At 38.0% G+C, this 27,353-nt stretch overlaps 1 long non-coding RNA gene and 2 other non-coding genes across 3 annotated transcripts; 2 read left to right on the forward strand and 1 right to left on the reverse strand.

Moving 5' to 3' along the window:
- Positions 1-2,271: 2,271 nt before the first annotated feature.
- Positions 2,272-2,344, reverse strand: trnar-acg (transfer RNA arginine (anticodon ACG)). The gene has a single exon. It is a non-coding gene; the product is annotated as a tRNA-Arg (tRNA).
- A 745-nt stretch (positions 2,345-3,089) lies between these two features.
- On the forward strand, positions 3,090-3,162 carry trnar-ucg (transfer RNA arginine (anticodon UCG)). The gene has a single exon. It is a non-coding gene; the product is annotated as a tRNA-Arg (tRNA).
- Positions 3,163-7,333: 4,171 nt separating this feature from the next.
- On the forward strand, positions 7,334-22,660 carry LOC143737020 (uncharacterized). The gene is made up of 5 exons (XR_013203608.1): positions 7,334-7,755; positions 8,862-9,040; positions 11,277-11,341; positions 12,612-12,963; positions 21,401-22,660. It is a non-coding gene; the product is annotated as an uncharacterized LOC143737020 (long non-coding RNA).
- Positions 22,661-27,353: the final 4,693 nt, after the last annotated feature.

The following is a 27,353-nucleotide window of genomic DNA, read 5'->3' on the forward strand; positions in this document are numbered from 1 at the left end:
AGCTGGTGACAGGAGATGTCACTGGTGAAGGAGGGACCACAGACAATGATGACATGGAGCTGGACACAGGAGATGTCAGTGGTGATGGAGGGACAACAGACAGTGATTACATGGAGCTGGTGACAGGAGATGTCAGTGGTGATGGAGGGACCACAGACAGTGATGACATGGAGCTGGTGACAGGAGATGTCACTGGTGAAGGAGGGACCACAGACAGTGATGACATGGAGCTGGTCACAGGAGATGTCACTGGTGATGGAGGGACCACAGAGAGTGATAACATTGAGCTGGTGACAGGAGATGTCACTGGTGAAGGAGGGACCACAGACAGTGATGACATGGAGCTGGTCACAGAAGATGTCAGTGGTGATGGAGGGATCACAGAGAGTGATAACATGGAGCTGGTGACAGGAGATGTCAGTGGTGAAGGAGGGACCACAGACAATGATGACATGGAGCTGGTCACAGGAGATGTCAGTGGTGATGGAGGGACCACAGACAGTGATGACATGGAGCTGGTGACAGATGTCACTGGTGATGGAGGGACCACAGACAGTGATGACATGGAGCTGGTGACAGGAGATGCAACTGGTGATGGAGAGACCACAGACAGGGATGACATTGAGCTGTTGACAGGAGATGTCAGTGGTGATGGAGGGACCACAGACAGTGATGACATGGAGCTGGTGACAGGAGATGTCACTGGTGATGGAGGGACCACAGAGAGTGATAACATGGACCTGGTAACAGGAGATGTCACTGGTGATGGAGGGACCACAGAGAGTCATAACATGGAGCTGGTGACAGGAGATGTCACTAGTGATGGAGGAACCACAGACAGTGATGACATGGAGCTGGTGACAGGAGATGTCACTGGTGATGGAGGAACCACAGACAGTGATGACATGGAGCTGGTGACAGGAGATGTCACTGGTGATGGAGGGACCACAGACAGTGATGACATGGAGCTGGAGACAGGAGATGTCACTGGTGATGGAGGGACCACAGACAGTGATGACATGGAGCTGGTGACAGGAGATGTCAGTGGTGATGGAGGGACCACAGACAGTGATGACATGGAGCTGGTGACAGGAGATGTCAGTGGTGATGGAGGGACCACAGACAGTGATGACATGGAGCTGGTGACAGGAGATGTCAGTGGTGATGGAGGGACCACAGAGAGTGATGACATGGAGCTGGTGACAGGAGATGTCAGTGGTGATGGAGGGACCACAGACAGTGATGACATTGAGCTGGTGACAGATGTCACTGGTGATGGAGGGACCACAGACAGTGATGACATGGAGCTGGTGACAGGAAATGTCAATGGTGATGGAGGGACCACAGACAGTGATGACATGGAGCTGGTGACAGGAGGGGTTGGAGATGATGCTGCGGACACTGGTGCTTGTGAAGGGGCAGCAGGTGTCCGTTCTGTGTCAAAGGTGGGGACAGTGATTTCCTGAAACTCCTCAAGTTCAACATAACCTTCATCCACTTCTATACCAACCTCAGTGGTCTCAGACACTTCAATGGCCAACTTGTAGTCCTGCAGAACTTTACCAGATTGCTAGTAAAGGTATTCCACTCCAATAAGCTCAGTAATTTTTAAACTCATTTCATTTTTGTTCTCATTTAATTTCAAATTATGTACAGGAGTACAGAGTCAAAATAACAGAAATCATGACAAATGTCCAAATAGGTATTGACCTAACTGCAGATGTGTACTCTCACTTCTGTAATCTCAACCTCATGAAAATAGGCTTTCGATGGCTTTGAAACATAGGCTTTCGATGTGTAGGCCTATTTGTGTATCTGTCCTTCAGTGTATTAACTTCAACACAGTTTCCTCTTTCTTTACCACTACCAATTCTCTCAAACAGACCCGGTCTTCTCTGGGGCCTATGCCATCTTTCTCTCCCTTTAGGAAGTCATATTTAACGGCTCTGGTTACTAGGCTGAATCATGGTAGCGATACGAGCCGTGATTGGCCATAGCACACGAATCTTGGTTGCAGCCGGGAACGTGGTTGGCTGTCATAACCAAGAATAACCACGATTTACAGGTGGCATGTTTTAGGGAACTGTTGCAGGTTTCTGACACTCATGGAAAAAATTTAAAAATGTAAAGTAACAGTTTTTTTTCATAAATAGTGAAATAAAAACATCTTTAATCAGACCTGATTTCATTTGAAATGAAAAATAAAAGATCATAACGAAGAAGCAAGACTCTAAACACATCGCGCTTGTAAGTGAATTAGGAAAAGTTGAACGAGCCAGCCAGGAGTCGAACCTAGAATCTTCTGATCCGTAGTCAGACGCGTTATCCATTGCGCCACTGGCCCGCGTAGTTTTATCCAAATGCTAGAGCCTATACAAAAGAATATACTGAACGTTTATGTAATTACATATCTTAAATGTGTTGAATACATCTGTGAGTGGCGTAAAACGTAACGCCGTCAGCAGAGATGTGTAAATCACTCAATACCAATGCATATTATCTGTATCCTTTGTACGGGGTGACTATATGCGCGATAACTAAAAGCGTATTGACTCATGTTTACTGTCTGCTTTTAACCATTAATAGCCAAGTTGGTTTGTAGTACATTCACCTGAATTTGAGACAAAAGACTCATTTGACGACTCAAACGCTGTTTTGAAAGCAAGTGATCTTTTGTCTGTGTGCGCCCTCCGCTGGTCCATCGGTAGAAGTGATGCTTGATTAAAAAAATAAATGTAAGACCTCTGTCGGTGTCGAAACACATTTTTTTCAACACGGAAGTATGATGTTTTCTATGAATGTTAGAAACTTTAGATGTATTAGTCGCTATAGGGAAATGACGAGAAGAATATATCAAAGTTCAGTAAACAGTAAAGTGTTTACGCTACAAACCCGCATGTTTATAAGTCACTACTTAAAATAATATGGTAAGAAATATCAATTTGCAATCAGGCTGCATAACGAGCTGTTTTGTGCAGCTAAAAATAACTGCAAACGAATGACACTGGAAGCCGCTCTTACCTGAAAAACAAGGTGAATATGTTCTGTGATTTGGAATGTAACACGTGACCAGCATTGTTTTTTTTACCGGCCTCGTGGCCTAATGGATAAGGCGTCTGACTTCGAATCAGAAGATTGCAGGTTCGAGTCCTGCCGGGGTCGTTATTTTACAACGTGTACAGTTCACTAACTGTTAGGCTACTTCTATTGCTCAATTAGAGCACTTATTTAGGCCTATCAACAAGTGAAGTGTTAAAGAGGTTTTTGCTTTAGATGTATTATAAAACAGGTGAATAACAAGATGATGGTGCTGCGTCCATCCGATATGCATCTATTACCACAAGGTGGCGGTATAAGCCCACACTTCAAGCTTTTCTGATCTAGACCGCTGTATGTGGTATGTCTGAATTTCACTCACTTTGACGTTTTTTCCATGGGAAAGTTGATCTTAAAATAGTGTTCGAAAACAGAATAGAATTATTTCGATTTAAAAGTCTGCGTAGCTATAATATGTGTGGTGCTTTTATAGACTTATTCTATTCTGTGATATTATGAGGAATCAAATCAGTTTTATCAAAAGAGCAACACGACAAGTCATTACAGACAAAAAAAGCCTATTTGATCAATTGGAAAATACGTTACCTATGAGACTATTGAGACCTGTGTATTTTTTATGATTGTTGACAGGCTAACTATCCAGGTAGCCAAATTTATTTTACATGCTTTGGTTTTTGAATGGTCAACGATCATCTTCAGAATGTCCTCAGAGGTTGGATTTTCTATATTTTGTCATAAATGTGCACATGTAAATCTGTAACCACATACAGTAGAGGAATATTGACCACGCACGAGTAAACAGGCAAAAATTAATGACAATGAAACAGATTACAAATGTGTAAAAAAACGACCTTCAATGGCAAAATCGTTGACAAAAGTAGACAAATCCGTTCGAATTTTTCTTTTTTGCTTTATTTATTTATTCTGTAGATTTATTAAAAATGTTGTAAACATTAAATAGCCTCTGTATTAACAAATTGTCTAAATGAGTGCACAATTAGTGATGACTGGATTCTAAATAAACATCATTTGACATTAGGCTGCAATGTAAACAAAAAAATATTAACATTCAAATCCAGCAATAGACAAGCTGTAGCCTCTAACCAAATTTAAGATTAGATTGTATTAAACAAACAGGTAGCCTAACATTTTATAAACAAATTCTCATTTCAAAAGGCTTGTATCGTTTTAGTCGAAATGAGATACAAATTTTCCAATTTTTGTATTTGTGTTATCAAGGGTGGCTGGTTATCGCTGTCGTTAAAATGGAAAACAATGTTAAACCACTACATAGTGACAATTCAATGCCGCAGCATAAATATCTACAAGGTCAAATATAATTTACAAAACATTGAAAATGAGGATTTTTACAAACAACTCACGCAACTTTATGAAATCTTTAAAAGCGTTTCCTATTTTTATTTATTTAGACCGAAATTTAATTTGGCCATATAGCTCCTGAATGCTCGCTTGAAGATGAGAAGACACACCGCTAAGGGTCGCTGTTGTCAAAGCTGTAGTTTGCACACGTTACATGTCCTTCATTACGCGTTGGTGAAACTTTAGGCTACAGGATTATAAAAAGCCTGCAACACTTTACATTAGTGTCCACTTATCACGTGTTAATAAGCAATAAGCTACAGCAATAATGAAATTAATAACGATATCACAAGCAGCCTACCACAAAAGTCTTTCTAGCCTATATATTATCAACATGGTGACTGTGGTTTAAAATGTAACCACGGCTAAGGTCATTAACTATCTCAGAGATGAGGACTTATTTTTTATTCCCTTTAGCCAAGAACCTCGAGATAGAAATGCGCTCTTCTGATGTTAGCCTACTAAAGAATCATTGTCTGGTTAAACTCCCGTTTAGTTCTCTGCAGATTCAAATCAACATAGTAAAGTGCTGTATAATGTCAAGCGACGCTCTGCGTGACACTCAGATGCAGCAGTGCACGAGACACCACGACAACAGAGACACTCACAGCCACAGGACATTCAAGACATTTAACCCAAGTGACCTTTGTGAATGAACAGAGTGGACTCTTCACTTAAACGCCCTTCATAACGTGTGGCGGGGTCAAGAAAATAACATCATTCATTTTATCCGCTATCAGAATGGACATTCTCACTTAAGCCCTACAAATGGACGCATGCATTTTTCACATATACTGAGTAGGCCTAATTATCAACGCACATTCAGGTAATTGTGCACGCGTATTCGTATTATAAAGTAATTCTAATAAATAGTAAAGTGAAGATTGCTTTTGAACTCCTTTAGAAAAAAACAAAACGAAACTATAAGCGCCAGACCCTTAAGAACTTTCAATAATAATAATATTAATAATAATAGCTAATAATAATAATTATAATGCTTAGAATGTCATACAGAAGATGAGGCCTAATTAAAACAAATGATTAAGAGAAAAGGAATGAGAGTATTTCAAATATGTAAAACCTATTTTTAAAAGAGCATACAGTGGGTCAATAAGAGCAAACAGATGCAGTGGATATCAAGAAACAGTTATTATGACCAATTTCCAACTGAATTTTCCGCACGCGCGCTCCCTATGCCATAATTGTGGTCATAAAAAACATCAAACAGTAAGTAGCCTACCTCTAATGAAGACCATTCAAAGGTCAGTGACAGCCTAGGATTTAGACAATGTTAAGGATGTAAATGCGTTATAAATAAAACAATATTCTAAACTGTTATCAAATTATAGGCTATTAGTGATTTATTTGTACATCTAAAGTTGCAAGAATATTGTTAAAATGTTTTTAGAATATTGAAGTGATCTTTGTCGTCCCAGGATGTTTCAGAAAGTTAAATGCCACACATGTAAGCCAATTTTTGTTAAATTGTTTGGCTTATGCAGCAATATTTTTTGCTTTAAGATCAGGATTCAAAACCTTGGACTAGACAAATTGATCCTTGACCATGATGACCCCATGACTGGTAAGAACTGCTTATTTCTGTTATGAAGTGCTTTTATCATTACAATTTGCTTAACTCATGCTTTTGAAAACACATATTCCATGGTCTTACCATGCGCAGATTATAGAAGTTAAATAACAGTTTTAAAGACATTCCATGTTCCAAAGTTTAAATCGTTTTTGAATCTTTTATCAAGTTATTTAGCTATTTATTGACTTCAAGTTTACTTCATTAGTTATTGTTGTTGCTGCCATCTGACATATTTATAATACATTATTTTAAATAGTATATTACTTCTGTGTTAGGCTATATGGTTGTATTTTACATTCCACGTGTGAACAGGCTAGTTTTTTAGACAAACTGATAAAGACAGCAAACACTCTAGATCTACTAAATTAACTAACCAAACATGTGTACGCGCATTTAACCAGGAGTGTTTTTGCAAGTTTGCTTCGTAAAAATTATACTATTTCTAACTCAAAACAGCGTATTCGATTTCAGCGATAACTCTTCCACATTAGAAATTCCACACATTCTCATACGATTTACGCCACAAGAATCACTAATATGTACCATTGACATTTTGAGTACAGTATCTGAAATAATTCTCATGATTTAATAAAGGAGCATACTGAGGATTTCATAATGGCATAAGATTTTGATAGCATATTGTTTTGGGTTCGTATATGCAAATATGGCACACAAGTCACAATTGCAAAAAGTGTCCCTCATTACCATAATCCACCTTATTAATATATTTCTCTACAACCTAAATGGTTATCAGATTTATTTTTAAAGCATCGTTGCACTTATACTCTTGCATTTTCTTTTTAGACCCAATATCAGCTTTATTGGACAAGTGTGTTTGCACACAAGGATTTTGTCATCGGTTCGGGCAGCTTATTTGGAAACATAGCAATCAGACACATGATAACAGAGTAAGATTGCAGTCACAGAAAGATGTACGTGAGTTACCATGTAGGCTAAATATGCGCAAATTTGAAAGGATAAATATAGCCTACTTTTACAAAGTTTCATCACTTAAAATTCACAAACCTCTAACTCAGTTTAAAAGGCAAATATTGCAGGGGAGTGCTGAAACTATATGCATGACTTAATTCATTTTAGGTTAGGTTACTATAGGAACTCTGGAACCTATAGGCGACACTCTGACGCGCGCGCACTTAGTAAACCAGGGAAAGCGCGCGCGCAAAAGGGAGAGAGAGTGGGAGAAAAGGAGCACGCGCGTGTGATTGGTAGCTCGGCTGCCTGCTGCTGGAGTGACGTCACTGCAGGAGAGAACTGCCAGAGGAGGATGCATTTAGTCAGAAACTAGACTCTCTCAAGCCGGAGAGAGAGAACATCAGATCCACAGAGCGAATGAGAACATCGCGTGCAAGGTTGCATAAAGTAAACCTTGCATCTCCTCTCACGTCCATGCATGAACACTGTAAGCATGCTTTTCAAGGGTGGAATTCCCCATCTTGGAAATTAAACTGCCCGTTCCAATCCCTGGATGGCTGAGACGTAACATTCGATGGCTGATTACTTAAGGACTGCGAGTTTTGAACGGAAAACGCATCACTGAAGAGATGGACGGAAGAGTTTGGCTTCTGACTAGATGCGTCTGCGCTGCTCAGAGATTTCAGCGTCATGTTCTTTAACGCAAGACGCACGGGAACCTCTATTTGTCCCCGACCACGGCCACTCATAGCTTACTTTCTGACAGAAAGGATTTTGTACGTCAATTGTTTAAAGTAAGATTTTTGAATTATCTCAATTATTTCTGCTTACTCTTTGTGCATTTTTAAAATGAATGGACTCATAGTACAGCTTGAATCACTGTTTTTTGGTCACAATAAATTAGAACTCTTATAGACAGTAGTCCATAAGTTGACTTTAAATGCATATTTGTAAAAATGCATGGATATATATTTGTATAATCCTAACATTTGACATGAATTGCTTATAACTGACCCCATGTGACAGACAAGGCCATGTTCAGTGGTAAGTGCATGTGGCCCTCTGAACACTGTCTGGACTTTGTGTACTCAGCAGGTGCATCTAGAATATCTGGAACATTTTTAGTTCTTTAGCCCTTTAATAACTTGATCTTGAAATTAGTTGCGTGTGTTTTGGAGGCTACATTTATGATGCACACTTATATAAACGTCTTTCAATACAATGCAGCATGCATACTTGTTTAAAAAAACATGACAATTTGCATAAGCCTATATAGAAACAACAACAATTTTAATAAGCAATAGATTTAACTGTATGACGTCACATTTACGTGAGGGGAAACGTGGGTTCAGGAGACACGTTTGAACAGCTTCATGATTAACTGAACCACTGAGATATGCTTTTAATACGTTCTTGTTAAATAAAATATAATATTAACTTTATAAACTATTTGGGTTTAGACTGAAATCAAATTGCGAAAAGGCCTTACCTTTTGCACTTTCTGAATTATAATGCACGGCATAAATGCATGATGTAGACATGTGGTGTGATTGTTGGGGCCTAACGAGCCAAAAGAAATGGTTAGACCTAATAATCGTCATTTTAAAAGATTATTACTGGCCGGAAGGCAGGGACAAAATCCTGTTTAAATCGGTTTGATGAATGGAAACCCTGACAATAACTCCAAAGGCTCAATTTGAAACGCATCCAGACAGAAACCGCAACTTGTGGATGTGGATTATGTCTTCACCACATAATCCACATTCAGAACCTCATAAGTCCTTTCAACACTTGACTTGTTAACAGTATTTACAGGTCTATAAAAAGAGTCAATTAAATGGAATTTGAGTGTAATTTATTTTATTGCGCTGCGTTCATTAACCCTGTTTTCATTTATCAGGTCAACTTTATGAGATTGTCCGCATTTAAAAAGTGTTGACAGGAGGTAGTTGCTGTCTTTGGTTATCTAGCTGTATGAGTGTTTATCTTCCTTCATAAAGCTAGATAACCGAAAGTAGAAACGTCCTCCTTAACTGCATGTGGACAAGTTGAAGCAATATTGCAGGGAAACTGCATGAGGTAAGCAAGGCCCCTCTGTGTGAATCATACAGGCACTTTAAATCACTGCAATGTAAAGGAATACGATCACAAATAATGTTTCAGCCTTTATTATTGTCATAACGCCTTTGGACGCGTGAACACATTCACTATTTCAATTTCAGATAATTTCGTAAACGTAGTGCCTTTGTTTTAAAAAATAAAACGATTTAACGTGATTGACACTATATAAAATGACTACATTTACACTATTATTTATTTTTTAAATATTAATTATTATTGCTTATTTTACTACATAATTGTTTCTTAAAGTTATCATTTGACCAATCAAGATTGGTTTTGTTGGCAAAGGTGGTGTTTAATTGACAAATAGCCTATTTAGCTAAAAGCTATACGAAATTAAATAAAGCCTAATGAACAGCAGTTATTTACTTAGGCCATACATCACAATCTAGCAACTAATTTGTAGGACTGTTTTGTATTTAAAATTTCATGCAAATGAAAAACTTTTGTCAGTAGTGTTGTGAAATTGTTAACTTTACGCCGAATAAGTTTATAAACTTCCTAGTTCCCATTCCCAAACTGCTTCTTGCTTCAAAACACCCGATTTCATTACCTAAACCAGGTAAAACTCATAGCTGTTATTACGCCTGCTTTTGTTCTGGATCTGACACGCGCAAATGAGGCCTATAATAATGCACGTTATAATAATGTGCGTGCATTGGATCTCACTCTTGGTTTGATCTAGAAAAAGGGACTCCATGTGAATTTTACAATTAGTCTGTTACTAATCGAGGATACATTAGCGCTCAAATGATTGGTTGTAAATCTCTTCTCTCATTATGACAAATAAGGATGTCAGACTCATCCTAAGATGATCTTTTTAAACAAATCTTGTTCAAAATGGCTTCCTGCGTGTTGGTCACACTGACTGTTTTAGGGAAATTCTGAAACATTTGTATTTATTTATTTAAAAAATGCCCTGAAGGATTTCAGACGAAAGAATTTCTATCTTTTTTCATTTTTTTATATATATTTATGAAAAACGTGTTAATTGTAAAAGAGGCGTAGGCCATTCAAGTCATTTTTGTATTAATTGAATTTTATTGCAGCCTTGAACAACTTCGATCTGGATAACAAAAAAAATGAACGTGACGTAATTGACCCTCAAAACAACTCTTAAGCAATGACATCATGCTGAAGCAGCTTCATTATGATTGGCCATATTAATCTGGTTGTAGGCCTACACGTTAAGAAAATAATGCAGAATGGATTTTTCTATGTCCTTTTTTATGATAAGACGTAATCGTGAGAAAGCACTTCCACGCCACTGTAAAAAAAGACTAAACAAAATGTTAGTTGAAAATGTTTAGAGTTCAAAATCATAAGAAGTGTAAGCGCTTTTGGAGATCGCGTCACGCAGAGCAACCAACACACACACACACACACACACACACACACACACACACACACACACACACACACACACACACACACACACACACACACACACACACACACACACACACACTGTCTGTGTGTGTGTTACGATGCTCTTTAGTATACCATAGCCTACATTAAACATACTTTATCATTAAATAAAAAAAAGTCTGAGTAAAATATGTGTAACAACAAACTAGCCTACTTAACTAGCCTACCAACTAAATGAATATCCTGGCAATATAAAATTATTATTATTATTTTTTTAAATCCAATGGTGTGTGTACTTAAAATGTAGGAATTTTTTACCTGGTTTAGACTTAGTAAATTTCCTGCCCTGAAAGTCCTTGTTTCACTGCTCTAATGATAATACTAAATACACAAGATTGCAAATTTTTATTTTCAGAAACAGACTGAAAGGTTTCTAAGGCTATAAAATAGGATGTGTAAACACTATCAGAGTGCCAATTAAACTGAATGAAAAAAAAACTGAAAAAAGATCTTCATAATCACATCTTAAGAGAAAAAATTGTAAAATGGTAAGAACTCACAAAGAAATTAGAGAGAGCAAAAAAAATGAGCTGACTAGGCAGATTTACATTCTCTATATTTGCCCAGAAAAATTTGTTTCACATGCCAAGTGTGATTTAAGGTGCAAATTAGGCCTTAGGTCAAATTTCAAATTCAAGTCTAGCATTTATTTGTTTGTTAATATATTAATTAATGAATAAAAAAGTATGTGTGTTTGTATGTAGAAAATAAAATATTCTGATTATTGTTTCATCTTAATTTCTTTTATTACTCCAACTTACTGTAGCCTCTCAAACTGCAGTGTCTTTGTGAGAGACCAGAGGACTGGAGCTAAGGGAAAAACCCCATCTGGTAAGTGCAATCAAAGCGTATTACAATGCAACATTGTAATTAGAACAATTAGTCTATAGTTAATCTGATTCAAACACAAAGTACATCATAAAGTATATGCTAATGAATGCATGCACTTGAAAGGAGCCAAATGCAAATAGTAATCCTTAATCAAGTCCAAGACACTACATGCATTACATTAATCTTTCATCAGAAAATCTATATCTATTTATCTCTCTTTCTACATATCTGCATATTTATGTCCTATATTTATGCATACGTGAGTTTTTCCCTCTCAAATGTACACTCATCAAAAGCCCCAACGATCCTCAGGCATTCTTTGACAAATTGCAAATATAAATGTCAGTTATAGATATTTAGCCTTTAAAGACAATAATATCAGTTTCAAATTTGTGCTAGCCACCAATAATTTCTAGTAAAAGTGCATGTCATAATCCAAAAGACTCTCTAAATTATTCTATATATTAATGTTGCTGTATGGCATATGTTTACTTGGGCTTTTCAAATCGTTTCGGGCAGACGCTGTGCAGTTCACACACACATATTAGAAAATGAATAAGGAAAGGGCTCGCTATAGCTGTTAATCATAACAGGAAAAAAACACAAAGCGCATAATTATCTCAAGACAAATCCCTCAAAGGCATGACCCGTGTGAAAAAAAGAACGAAAATAAATCTAAATCGCGATGTGTTTTAACATGGCTGAGAATACATGGTTAGTATGACTGCAGGACATTAGGCCAAAGGCTTCAGTGCGATGAATGATCAGAGAGAGGAAATTATATGTCTGTCTCCATCTCGATAATGATAAGAATGTATGGGCCACTATCACATCGCATATTACTTTATGTAAAATTAATGTGAGCAAAGAAATTCTGTCATCATTCATTAACAATGATCTTTTCCAGCTAAACTGGTTACCTAGCACAATTGAATAAGGGTTATTCAATGAAATTATGGGTGGACAGTAATTGATGTGGGCTGATTCAGTATACCTTCACAGTGACCAGCATTGGCAATCGCACAGCAATGATAACACAAAAGCCGGACGTGCGTGCCTTTGCACGATTCATGTAGTGCTAATGCACAACTATTAACATTACTAACAGGGGATTGTCTGTCCCTGGTGAAGTTGCTTAGCATGACAGCAACAAGAAATGTTACCGCTTATATAATCCAAAGAAATGATATATAGTAGTAGTCATGACATCTGCTTTGGCAGTGCTAAAAAGGGGCTTTTTGTCCTTTATTTTCTTGTTTCCCCTTGCCAGCCATTTACACTGCCTTTTTGGAGCAAAAGAGCGAGAGGGAAAAAATGGTGCAATTGTCCAAATGAAAGAAAAGAAAAATAATAGTCAACCCTCATCCTTCTTCAACCAGCTCCCCTCCCTTCTTCTTCAACGGAAGCATTTAGTGCCATCTGTGCCCCCAGAGAAAAGAGAGAAAAAAGAAAGGAGTGAGAGCCTACATCCCAAGTGCCAATGGAGACAAAGAGGCTGCCAGTTGCCACGGACCACCAGATGCTGGAAGACTGCAAGTCTGAATGAGGGGTGTGCTTTCAGGAAGCCATCTTGATGGAGAAACTGTGGCTGCTGCTTCCTAAAATGGCTGTGTTGGCATGAGGTAAGCTGCATTGTTGCCTATATCAGACTAGCTGCCGCGTTATCGCGATTGATTTTAGCTCGACCGGTTGTATTGCAAGGGAACTTGAAATGTTAAGCAAACGAATGGGGCAAATGCTTACACGAATTTGTCTCTAAAAAAGATTGAATGTGTTTCGTGGTTGTTCTGAGCGTAAGATTAGGCCCTGCGTCACCCAAATCATTTTCCTTAAAAAGACTATCACACTCTCATCTTTCCTGACTAATTAGCCCCGTTATCTATATGCACACACTCTTGCTGATATGTAGCGAGTTTTGAATGCAAATGAAGCCGTCGTGCTTCTGTATACATGTTAGTGTAGCTATTAATTCACGCACTCACCCCATTAATTGACTGGAGGTTGTGTTATGCGTTTGCAAAGGACAAATTCGTGCAACTAAATCCTGAGCCATGCCAGCTCAACGATGACACAAAAAATGACCAGGTGACCATATTTTCAGATGAAACCAAAGAAAAAGAGAGCTGCTTGAACTCCATCGAGAGCTAAGTTAATTGACATACTGCATCCTCTTGAACAATGCAACCGAGTCGACCTGGACTGAAGAGCACTTTTGTTTCTGCTGCTTAATGATACACTAAATTGCTGGCACAAAGGTGCCAAGTGCCCCTCACCACATTATAAAAAGCATGTACGCTGCCCTGCCCGACTTTAATGTTGGAGAAGAGGTCTACCGACTCTCACACTGTGCCATGTTTTTTAATGATATTTGGTGCTTCGCAAAATAGCCACAATTTGTATCATTAGCTAGTCAGAAAGTGAGAGGTGCAAAACATCACATTGCTCTCTCGGTTCACTAGGATGTTACGTGGTGAACGGAAATTTACGTAGGCCGCTTGGTTACAGAGAGCTACATGTTATGTCATTGAAATGGATGGAAGACACTGAAATGTTCCTCACAAAGGTGAATGGTTGCGTCATAATGGATTGCTGGTGATACGCAGAGCTGTGCTGGTGTGTTTATTGCAGAAAATTATGAAAGTAGGTGGAACACAGGCATTCTGAAACATATCTGCTCTAGGAAGACTGATTTGCTTTGCTTTTGTGCTTTAACCAAAACAACACAGATGAATAAAATGCAAACATCAAAAATGCATTGAAATGTATTGATATGCGAAGATGAGACAAATGATGCGTCATCTGCTGAATATTTAAAGCCATTGAATCCTCCTCGTAATAACAGAAAACCGTTTTTGCATACTTACTGAGCGTGGAAACCCTGTGTGCCTAAAAGACCTCGTTGTCCATAAATGAAAAAAAAAAAAAGACTGACATTTTATCCTAAAAAGAGGAGGCTTGGCAGAATAGCCCATCAAAAAAGACGTGTAAAAAAGATCACTGATGTACGGAAGGTGCCCGTGGAGCTTACAAATAAAGGAAACAATGATGCAAGCGCCTCTGTTAATGAAAAAGACCAGACAAGCTCTGCATATTAACATAATTGCATAGGAACAAGCAGAGAGGACTGAGCCACCAATTAAAGGCACAGTGGCGCTTTAGAATCAGCACGTGGCAATGCTCTATGTTTTGAATGTTTCAATTAAATTTGAATTCAAATTGTTGCATTTCAAAGCAAAGACAAAAAAGACTTAGATTTTATTGTTGTGCTTGTGTCGTTCTGAAATGGTTTTTTATTTTTTGGGTTTTTTTTGCAGAGAACTATAGTGTTTTACATGCATTCTGGAAATTTCCAGGGATGAATACACACTCAAATGTGCAGTGTAAAAATCTGTCTATTTCTGGATGCAAACATTATTTTTGCAATGTTTAAGAAGGAGCATTTGCTTTCTCTGTTTTGCATGTGACAGACAAGAACAATTTCTTTTTTTAAAATGAAATACCCATAGGTTTTAGGGTTTATCATGGGCCCGTAATAGGCAAAAAAACACATTAAGATTACACAAAGCTAGAGATTTAAGATTTAACACAGCCCATTTGTGTCAGTAGATGTTATCAAATATATGGAAATAGTTATCTCCATCTACATGCAGGAGGAGGGGATTTTCAAGACAATGCAAAGCTAAGAGTCTCTATTTCTATATATTTTAAACTCATCCTTAGACAAAATAGTAGCATGGAAAATGAGAGTCTGCACCTTTAATATGGAATTTCTAATTAGGCGGTGTATCATGCAGCGAGGGGGAGGGTTTCCTTCCTCTGCATCTCTCAGGGTTTTATGTAAAACACCTTCAGTGCTTAAAAATCTCAGATAGGGACACAGAACTCATTTTATACTCTTGAACAGAGAGGCTAATGCAATACTGTTACACAACAACATTGCATTTTCCTAGGTGGCAAATAACACTATCAGAACTGGAGATGGTTTAACAGCAAATTTGTGTTTACGAATATATGAAGCAAGAATAAATGTTCAGGTTTGCGTTTGGTGTGTTGGTGTTGGTTGTGTGAGTATAAGCGGTCGAGCAGGGGGAGTGGATGTTTGTTAGAGCATAATGTGACTGCTGCAGAGCAGTGGCTGAAAAGTGTTAATTATGCCGCTTGGCACGGTGCCAAACCCATACCAGATTTTTCCAGTTTTCAATATGCAAATCACACTCTGAACTGTGTATTGTTTTTGTGGTTTACCAGTTCTTTGTGTTTTCAGTCAAACAGAATAAGCACACAAATATTTGAGTCCGGATACACGTATGGGTAAAAATTAAATGTTTTTTTTTCTTTTTGCATCAAGTAAGCAACAATTGCACCATATTGCTGTGAAACAATTCCAGTCCAAATGCATATATGCACAAATGGAATTATTTCAAGAAATTCTAATTCAAATGGGGAAAAAACCCCTATTCCTTGTCATATTTGGCTTACTGTCTATAGTAGCGGTCCAGCTTAATGTGCTTGATGGATGTGGCATATGTGTATTTTTAGGTATGGCTCCCAAGGTGTCTGGCACAATAATCAATTTAACACAAGGCCATTTGTGTATATGATGAAAAATGTGTTTTATTTGTGTGTCTGTGAGTCAAGAAAGTCAATCTATTTGACACTTTATTTATTTACACAAACTCTCCTTACACAAATTCAAGCATCAATAGCAATACCACAAATGATGATTTGTGATAAATAAAGAGCAAATCTTCAGCTGTAGGATCTGTGTTGGTAAACAGTTTGATAGTGCCCACATTATTATTCCAGACCCCTCTCCTCTTCTACAATGGCAGCATTGTACGGCGAGTACTTGACGTGGGTCCGCGGTCCCCCCTGTTTCCCACCATTGTCTGTACGGATGGAGTGCTAGAGACAGTGGAGGGTAATAAGCTGAGAAAGATGCTCAGGCCCAGACAGAGCCAGATGCCTAAATTAGCACCAACACCCTAAGAGACTATCCTCAGGGAACGGCTGAGGGCTTTATTTCTCATCCGTGCAGTGTGTTAGCACCATTGTATGCTTGTGCAGCCCGGAATTGCGTGATCATTTGCACAATCATGTGTGATTGTGCGCAAGTAGATGTGACGTATGTTTGCAATGCATGCGTATCGAGTTGTTATGCAAAGGGTTTGTAGCTTAAATCATTTAAGGTCAATGCTAGTTAATTCATATCTGTGTATTCTAAAGGGCAGCATTCTGTATTGTACATGTTTTATCTTAGTATGTGCAGTTTAATCTATTTATTTGATGTAATGCATAAAAATAAAGGTTCTTTATTGGCATTTATGGTTCCTTGAAGAACCTTTAACATCCATGGAACCATTCAATTTTTTAGAGTATAAAAATGTAAGACAAAATGGCTCTTTTAGTGGCTTTTCACTGAAAGCTTCTTTAGGGAACAAAAATGGTTCTTCTATGGCATTGCTTTGAAAAAAGTCTGGATCCAGCATATATGCAGGAAAGTATATATTAATGCATTTTTCATGTAAAATTTGAGTTGAATTTGAAGTATAGTTTGTTCCTCTCCCCCCTTCTGCTAGGGCACAGCAGTTGGGCAAGCAATTAATTAAAGCTCCATTACAATGTATTACCCAGTAAAATGGAGGCAGTGATACAGAAAACCACAGAGAAAGTTTACACTATAGGACAGCGACAGTATTTCACAGCAAAGCAAAAGGGGAATCGCAAAGAAAGGAGGAATTATTTATGCTAAATAAAATAGAAAAAAAAGTTCTGCAGAACAGTTGAATGACTGTAAAGCGATGCAAACAAAGCCTACAAGGACACCGTCACCAACTGAGGTTTTCTGTTCTCGGTGGGAGAAAAAAAAAAAGGGTGAGATAAACATTTGACGTTAATAAATACACTGATGATGAACAATAAAATATGTAGGAAACGTGTTTGGTGGAGAATAGATGTGGAGGGGGAGGGCTTCTACTGTCTGGCTCAGGCTGTGGCCCCATGTGGCAGTTGCTGCAGCTGGCATGTTAATATCGAAGGCCTATGGGAGGTGGCTATCTGGGAATATTTGTCTGGCATACTAACAGTTTTCTTCCCATCATATGTCATCTTTATGTCCAGTGCTATAGGGCTTCACATATTTATTTCTAAAAGCCAGCTCTGTGACATTTCATTTCTTGCTCTGATAAAAAAACTTTGTGCCACATTAGATTCGGAAACGTATATAATATGACAGCAGAGGGAATGGCAAGTGCTTTCTAAGAAAAAGCAGTCATATATTTTGGCATGTGTTTTAACCTAAGACATTTTTCGAGGACAGGTTGAGAATGGATTGTGTTAATTAAGGCACTTAACAAGGGTAGACGAGCACTACGAATCACTTTCATCAATGGTCATAACTGAGAAATGAACAGTGGAGAGAAGTGACCCAAGCATCTCTTGGGTTCGTGTTAAAGACCATTGTGTGTTTTACGGGAAAATTCCCCTTTTTTTCCCCTTGTGGATACCTCAGATGTCGATCTCGTCTTAATCTGGGGATAAACATGATTATCCTGCAAAGGGTTGTTCTTAGCTTTGTATCAGCTACAGGGGAGCTTTGAAATTCTTTCCCCCACCTTTTTCTCCCCGTCCTTGGACGAGTGGTCATGAAAAGCTTGGGATTGGGATTCCACTGGCTGGAATAACAGGCAGCAAAAAGAACCGCAGTCAGCAGAATGGTAGATCTAAACTGAACTATTAAACGCAGGTAATCCAGAACGACAATGGAGACGTTAGGATCACAGAACTATACGGCACCTTAATCATGACCTGCTGCTAAGCTTGACAGATGGATGAAAGTGAGCATTGTACCTTAAAGGGACAGTTCACCATAAAATGACAATTGTCATTCATTCACCCTCATGTTGCTCCAAACCTCAAAAAAAGTAAGATTGCTTTTCAAAGTATATTCAACCGAAAAAAGAAATTCATACATGTTTGGAACAACATGAGGGTGAGTAAATAACAGGATTTATTTGCATGCGAATTATGCATTTAATTGGGGTTTTAGACTGAATCTAAGTATATGAAAGTACCCTCAAGTGACTTCAAATCAGTTTAAATAACAAATTCACTTTTTGTTCCTTATTATTCATTCTATGCCATTCAAATTATAAGTTCTGTATCGTATTGAGAGCATAACCTTGAAAAAAACTTAGGAAAGCAGTTCTTTCAGACTTTTCTTTTGTTGATAACGATGAAGAGTGCTAAAGATGAGGTTGAAATAGTCTGACTAGAGTTGCATTGAAAAGATCTGGCAATTAAATTTTTTGTAATAAAGCAATAAAATGAGACCAAAGCTATAGGTCTTCTCTGCAAATCCTTAAAGCAGCAACTCACGGGAACGTCAATAACCTGTATCCTGGAGGACGCAAGAGTAAAGGCCAGGAATAGGAATTCAAAAACAGGAGAGTGAAGACCAGGGAACACTTAAACCTCCATCATGACCCCACCATTATAAAAGACCTTGGGATATAATTATCCTCACTTTGTAGCTTTGCTTCGCGTTTTTGCCCACTTTACATTCTAATGAGGAGAATTAACATCGCTTTTAAAGTGTAAATAGAAAGGAAATATATGTTGTTTAATGACGTAAGTTTTAGAATTAGTTTAAATGTCATTTGTGGATCTATTATGATTACTCTGAAATCAACGATTCACCAAAATATAAAATGTCTGCCATTGTTAACAAACAACATTTGGCCCCTTTGACTTTCATTGTATGGACAAAAGAAGTATGATTTTGTGTTCATTAAGGTGAGTAAATGAAAGGACGTGTGATCCTCGTTACTGCTTTCAGATTCAAGTTCAAGTTCAATGTCTGTAGGAGTCCCAGCCAGACTGGGAACTTCTTCATCCACCCCTGTGAACCAGCTCACCCCTTGTAACCCACACCCTATCTGCCCTTGTCCCCCACCCCTGTCATTTCGGTGGCCGGCTGGAGGGGGCCGTTGCTAAGGGAGCAAGAGCTGGCTGGCCCAGCAATGCGCTGGTGAAAAGGCCCGCCTGTCAAAGTGTCTGAGGGAAGTCAGGCTGGTTGGCTCGCCCCTCCTTACACACACTCTTATATATACACAGTATACTTGGATGTGTGTGTGTGTGTTCTAGACCCTGGGAATGGCAGCAAGCACTTTATATTCATCAGCCCCCCCACCTCCCCTTGCACAGTGACTTTGGTAAACAGCACCCCCCCACCCCCCCACCCACCCATTCCCCCACTAAAAAGTCTAGTCTACTTCCATCCCATAATCTTCCTCATCTCAACTTCTCATCTACGACAAATATCTGAGGCTATTGGTAAAAATGATCCCTGGCCTTTGGTTCTACAATGTGAATACATGTTCCACTCTTAGTTTATTAGGCCTTTGCTCAGTTGCGAAGATATTAGGAACTTTTTAATATTATGTGTCTACTATAATCAACATAGAATGTCATGAAGGGCTCTGTTCTCATTACAGTGGAGTGTGTTGATGAGAACAAGTGAGAGTTGAGTGAGTGTGTGTTTTCTTGAAGTCTCATTCAAGGCTGAAGACGAGAACTGAGAATAAAAGGCCAGGGATTTGCATAAGCTGCATGCTGTCTGAGGGTTTTGGGACGGGGGGGGGGGGGCTAGAGGGGAAAAAAGATATGCAGGAATATAAAAAAAAGAGACAGAAAGAAACCGCACATTGTAGAGGCGCAGGAAGAGAGAGGGGGGCTTGAATGAAGCAGAGGGTGAAAATTGACAGAGAAAAGGGTCTTGCCAAGACTCCTGCAGGGATTAAATTGTCCATAAACCTCTCTACATATAATTTGGGAAAACTGGTAATGGCGTTGGTACAAATCGTACACAAATTCTGAGGGTGACGGGGTATAGAAAAGATTCGCACCACTTTTAGAAGCAAATGAAGAATGAGGAATTGTAAACAAATACGGTCAATGAATGTAAAAGTGTAGGGAAGTTGTATGCATTACCCTTCTCTAGATAACCAAATTGGTTTCACCGCATTATTTGAAGCAAAATAAAATACTTCAAATGATCTTGAAATGCCATCCTTTGACTAAGCTGTGTGAACATGCTGAAAATTGTAGAATTACACATATACACACACAAAGAAAAAATGTATTACCACACTGTAATTTAGATGCTTGATTGCTCTCATTAAAATGAACAATTGGAAAAGCCACCAATATGGATTCCAACCTTTTCAAAATCTGCAACCTTTGAATTTTAGGAGTGTTACAAACCCATTAATCCTCTTTCATCTACTTGTGGTGAAAAACAAAAGCCATTAAAAATGGTTGAAGGTTGTGTGTTTGCATTGCATTGCATTGCATTGTGTTTCAGTTCACCCTTTTCGTAGTAGCTAGACTGGTTGACCATAGACATTTACATTACATTTATGCATTTAGCAGACACCTTTATCCAAAAAAAAACTTGCAGAAGAAAAACAAAGCATTCATCAAAGAGCCAACAATCGTTGTAGTACACAATGCCAGGTTTATTAGACAACAAGATTAGGAAACCAGCTAGTGAAGCGAAGTAATGCAGAAAATACAAAAGAATGGTTGTCATTTGCATTTCAGTCGATCAGATATTTTCAAGTTAAGAGTGGAGAGACGTTAAAGACCTCAAACTTCAGTTTTGGCAGTTGGCACACAGGATTATTTTTACAATGTTATTTTCCTTTCAGAAATGTAGAAAACAACGTCAGAGGCTTTATTCATCCCTTCTGACCATGCAACTCCATATCTTTGCATCTATTTCTAATGTTCATTTTCATATCGTTTTTATAATGAATGGCACTGACTAACTGTGGTAATCTTCACTAATCTTCACTTGAGTTTTGATTGTGCACATTGTTGTCCATTACAATGTGTTTTCTTTTATTTATGTATCATAACAGTAAGCCATGTGATATTTATCTTCTTTTGTTCTCTCTCTCTCTCTCTCTCTCTCTCTCTCTCTCTCTCTCTCTCTCTCTCTCTCTCTCTCTCTCTCTCTCTCTCTCTCTCTCTCTCTCTCTCTCTCTCTCTAACCAGGCTCCTGTCCAAAATTCCCTTCATTGTCATCAGCTTCCGGAGAAGCTGAGGCCATCCAGCTACGTTCGACTCAAATGGTCAATCACATCACCTCAGGAATCCAGCGTCCAGCATCTCTTCCAGATGGTTCGCTGTGAACATTAAATAAGCAGACGTGAGGGATGGATTTCAAAATGTGCACTAATTGATTTCACTGGGTGTCTTAAAACCGTTCAGTCTTCAAACAATAAGTAATACCGGATGGGTATGTGGATGGGAACACATTTGGGCTGTTCACCCAGTTAATTCTTTGACATTAAAAAATGTGTTGGACAATCTTATTAGTTTTGTACACACTGGAAGAGAATAATGTGCCTTAATGTGTCAAATGTTTACAATGAGATTGGGCATTATTGAAACAAATGTCAATATCTGTGATCTGCCCTTCTTTAATGCTTCCTTGTCTTACATAAAAGGAACTTTCATGTTTAAGATGGGGAGGAGAGCCTCATTTATTTGAGGCTCATGGGGAGGAGAGCCTCATTTATTTGAGAGTGTGCATAAGCTAAAGTCTATGCCAACTTTCGTATTGATATCTTTGACGTGAAAAAAGTGCTTAGCAGCACGTCAGGGTCTAAGCAGACGTACGCACTTTTCTTTGTGGCAGAGAGGCGGAGTTCTGCAGTTATTTAGGAATCTGAGCGATTCTTGCCGCTCGCCGTTCTCAAGTAAAGGATTTGGACGTTGACTGGAGCTCTTTTATATGTTAATGACATTAAACGCCATTAGTAGGAGTTTACAAGGCGGAGATCTGAAGCCATTCAACTGCGCACAATTTCAAGATCATTTGTGATTTATAAATTTCACATCTGAAAGAAAGGCGAACGCACGTTTTTTGTGCGCATGTTCGTAGGACGGTTTCTACGCAACACTTTATAAATAAGGCCTTATATTTACAAAATGGACCCGTTTCATTTAATTTACAGAAAATTGTTTAACATGTATGGTGTTTAACACATGTAGGCTAATTATTGCTAAATTTGTCTGATTGTGTGATGTATGGACAAAATGAGAATACTGTACTGCATTAAAATAGTCTGAATGGTTGTTGACATTGAAAAAAACATTTCGGTATAGAAATGAACTTTAAAAAGGATGTGGACGTCAACCACAGCTTCACATGTAGTTGCCACAGGCTATTTTGTAAGCAGCTTGACGGCTGAGTTCTGGCTCTCCTGTCAGCACCTTGGACAGCACATAATAAAGTGTGGAAAATAACGAGCAATGAGTCACCTCCCTTATTGATGCAGAAATCACACAACATGAAAAACAACATTTGGGCTGAGAATGAGTCAGCTTAATGCGTTTAAGGTGATGTGTTTGTGTTTGTAAGATTTGGGAAGGAGATCAACTATTTTCATCTATTTTTGTCAATGGGATTTTCTTGATTGGCAGACTTTCTGTCAATTATTGTTTCTATTTACTGAGATAATGTGAATCATATTTTTAAGTTGTAGTATGACTTAAAAGAGTATCAAAATATATAACATATAAAGTAAAAATTGATGTTATAAGCAAAAAAATATATAGTTTTAAAATGATGACTGAGCTGGAATACACATTTAAACACCTTGACACCTGATGAGAAATGCACCTAATGTAAAACACTGGTTAAATTACATTGCGCTGTAAAATGTATGATTCACACATCTTTAAAGTTAAAATGGATTTCTCTTTGCCAATTTTCACAAGCTTTAATCTTTAAGTAAAATTGAATTTGAATGGGGTTTCCCTCCACGGCTCCAGAAGAATCACTAAACACTTTGAAGAGTTGGGAGTCCTGTAAATTAATCGTTCATTAAGCGTCAAACCTCAGATAAATACAAATCAGCAATGATATGTCGTGTGTTCTGTGATCAAGGTGAAATCGTGCGGTTATAGATTGTAGGCTTAATGTGAGCTATATTTTATGATAGGCCTGCTCTTTCTTGGAATACTTTAAATCAATGTCGGAAGTTCAATATTCTAATACTTTTCATGTAGCATATAGGCCTATTTCAAAACGTAAAAAATCCCATCCTGTTACAGTTAGTGTTTGTGGATCGCAAAGTCTTTACAGATGAGCTAAACAGATTAAAAATATTAACATTTTCAGAATTTTCTTTTTAAAATCTATTAAAATGTATCGCAGGCAGTCGTTAAATTAATACGTTGAACTAGTTAGGCACAAATTATGGGTAGCCATATTGTGCATGAACTATTTTGACTTAACGGTGAGACTTTTTTTTCAGCTTTATCCGAGAAATATTAGTTTAAAAGAGATACGAAAAACTTTGAAATATTGTTGTATAATGAAAATCCTTCCCACCTGATTATATACATTACAATTATGGCGGAATTGGCTCAGTTAAATAAACAGAAGGAAAGAAAATAAAAAGACAAGAGGTCTGAAATATCAACATAATTCATTTTGTTTTATTACTGAATGAAGATCCAGCGTGTATGCTATTCAATAAACATTTACAGTAAGCAGTAAACAACCTCTGTATTAGATTTCCAGCAATCTAACCCTATAACAAGGACTCATCGTTCATATCTGCATAAGCCTGTGGAGAAACAGGAGACTCATTAGTCTTTGGATATCAAGTTAATATTGTAGGAAAGACCCTGGACTGCTGTAACACGGGGTAAGGTGTAACACCATTAGTTTACAATTAGAAATCAGCTACAGGGGAGAAATCACAATCATACATGAGCACCACTCATCTGAATGTAAAAATATAAAGGATTTACAAGACAAAAAAAAAGAGGAGGCAATAAAATATGTCCGTCTGCTTTATAATTTATTTTGATTAAAAAATATATGTTAAATGATATGGGCCATATCATGATTCAGCAGGTTATCGTGTTTAATTTGAAATACACTCAACCTGGTCATTTATATGTTAAAATTGTAAATATTATACCTGACCAGACGGTAAGGTTTGTAGCCATTTCCAATGACTATACAGAAAGACTGAGCACAATCTCCTGGATAACTGCCTTTAGAGTTGTTTGCGTATTAGCCTGTTCCAACATTTATTTTTGGTAGCACTTTACTTTACTGTCCTATTACCCATGTACATACAATCTACTTATAATAGTTAATACAATAACCCCGTAATGTATACTAACCCTGAACCTACCCCTAAACCAACCTTAACCCATGTAGTTACCTTATATTAAATTTCTTAAGTGTAGTATAAGTACACTGAGTTCACGTGCGCGTAAGAGCGCGTATAGCCTACAAAGTAAAATAAAGTGCGACAGTATTTTTCTTATAATGTTTCCTATATCTATTAAATTAAAATGTTCAAAATGTCCTTGTCAATTCTATTAATGTTTCAACCCATCAGGACAGGTGTAACAAGCTCTCTTTGTAGCCTACTTGACAATAATTTACACATTTTAGATTGTAGAGTAAAAAAAAAATTTCATGAAAGAAAAAATTAGGGAATAAATGTATTTGTGAAGATGTATCAATGTTGGAGACAGCAAAAAAACACACAGACACACACAAATCACACACACACACACACACACACACACACACACACACACACACACACACACACACACACACACACACACACACACACACATTTATCTCCCCTATACCCCTATGTTTACCACAGCGTGTCTTGGTTGACCTCTGCGGTTTAGACAATAGAAAAGGGTTGAGACCTGTTTATGGTGGACCAAGGTGGAGCTGATTCAGAACTGACCAGACACGTGCCCTTTGCTCTTAACAAGCCTCTTAAATAACATCAATGCATAATGGCAACTGGTGAGGGTGTGTAAGGAAGGGGAATTGTTTTGCTGCTTTATTAAAGTGCTAGGCTATATGTTATAAGTGAAATTCTACAACTGAATCAACTTACATATCTGTCTTGAAAATAACCTAAATAAAAAAAGTCAGACCACCACGAAATCCATTTAAATTAGTTATTAGAACTATATAAATGTTAACCAGTCTGCAATCCAAAAGTCAGAAGAGTGGACCTCATTAAAGCTCTTCAGTGTTATATTTGAAGATGATGTCAACATATAGTCTCTTGAGGACAGTCACAGCTGACACAAGGGTCAGGGGTCATGTGCTAGGTTCAAGTGGTTTTTCCAGTTATTCCCAAAGGGCCAATCGAATAATGAAAAGATGATAAAAGAGATGACATGAATTTTATGACATGAATTTGCTTCCTGTTTCCCACTAATCCTGGTGGAAACCATCATAAGATTTAGGCCTTTAGATATTTCTATTCAGGCTACAAAACAGATTTTTTTTTCCTGTGCCCTGGCAATGTCGGAACAAAATAAGCTATTTGGTCAAAATAAACAATGCAATGCGTTTCAGTTAAAGCTTAGAGACGAAGTGTCGAAATATAAGACATTTCCCAAACATCAAAGGACGCCATTCTATGTGCCGTACACCCTCACCTCCTATCCTGCTGAATTCTCATGTAGCCTATATCCTTGCGTCATATTTTGTATTAAATATAAAGCATGAGAACGCAAAAAAAAAGGCCGGAAATGACCCACTACCAAGTGGCTCGCTAACTGCAGGTGTCAAGTCACGTGCCACTGTACGATCGCCTGTATTCATTCATTTATTCTGCTCGGATTTTCTGCCTGTCATAAGCAGATAAATAGCAACTATTATACAAAGAGGCACTGAGGGCTCACCTATTTAAAACGCACTGAGAAAATAATCTTTAGGCCTGGTGTTGAGGAGAAAAAAACAACAACTTTAACGACGTTTAAACATTAGAAATAAGATACATGACTAAAATCATAAGCACCACCCCCTGAGGTGACAGTAGGCTATAAGCTGAGAGAGAGAGAGAGAGAGAGAGAGAGAGAGAGAGAGAGAGAGAGAGAGAGAGAAAGAGAGAGAGAGAGAGAATAAAGTTAGAGAAATAAATTTACATCTAGTTTATACACTCTAATGTTCTTTATTGTCATTGATTCATGAAGAACCTTTAAAATCCATGGAACCTTTCCATTTCCATTGCACAAAAAGGTTTTTTATAGTCGAAAAGGTTTCTGCATTGATATAGGCTAATTAAAATGTTCTTTACTTTAAAAAAAACTCATCAGAACTGTTTACTGTAAGGTTATTTGGGGAACCAAAAATTGCATCGCTGAAAAAAGAACCATTGTTTTTAGAGTATGGATTTTCGATCACGTCGTTTGATAATAAACGGCAGAACTGTTCATCTTAATCAGTTATTTCTCGTTTAATTTGATATTGTGAAACACACACACACACACACACACACACACACACACACACACACACACACACACACACAGTCCGTTTTGTTTCTCACTTTATTTGCGGTTTTAAGATCAAATGTTTCTCGTGTATTTACATTTTTAATTTAAATATTTAAAACGAGATAAGAGCAGCCTATGGGTGGTGATTAGATAAATATTATTTTGATTAGCCTACTACAATAAATGCATGCACAACATTGAAACTGTCCGTGTTTTCTGTTAGACAGAGTCAGCATTCATCTGACATTAATTTTACGTCTTAGAAAAATTTGAATGTTATAGTTTCATAGTTTGAGACATAACATAAGAAAGACTGAATTACATGACGTAGAGAACGTGTTGCAACAATCCTCTGTCTCCCCTTACATGCGATCCCAAAAATACTGAACGATCCAAGGAGAGAGAAAAAAAGCTCGACACCGAAAGTCTTTCATTAAGAGCCAGGCGAGCAGCAATTAGCAACAGAGCAGCTCAGCAAAGCCAAGAGCGCCGGGATTATTGTCCAATCATTTATATCTTCCAAACCAGTAAGCATTCAAGTCTGTAAGTTAGCATAAGAATAGGAACAGGTCCTGTGAACTTCCCCGACCTTCTGACCCTCTTTTCCGAGATGAATAGCACCACTTTCAGACACCCCAGCCTCTTCAACAGGCTTGAACCA

This window comes from Siphateles boraxobius, unplaced genomic scaffold, assembly GCF_051911475.1.
Source record: "Siphateles boraxobius isolate OS27281-9 unplaced genomic scaffold, OSU_SipBor_1 130, whole genome shotgun sequence".
In the NCBI taxonomy this organism is placed as follows: Eukaryota; Metazoa; Chordata; class Actinopteri; order Cypriniformes; family Leuciscidae; genus Siphateles; species Siphateles boraxobius.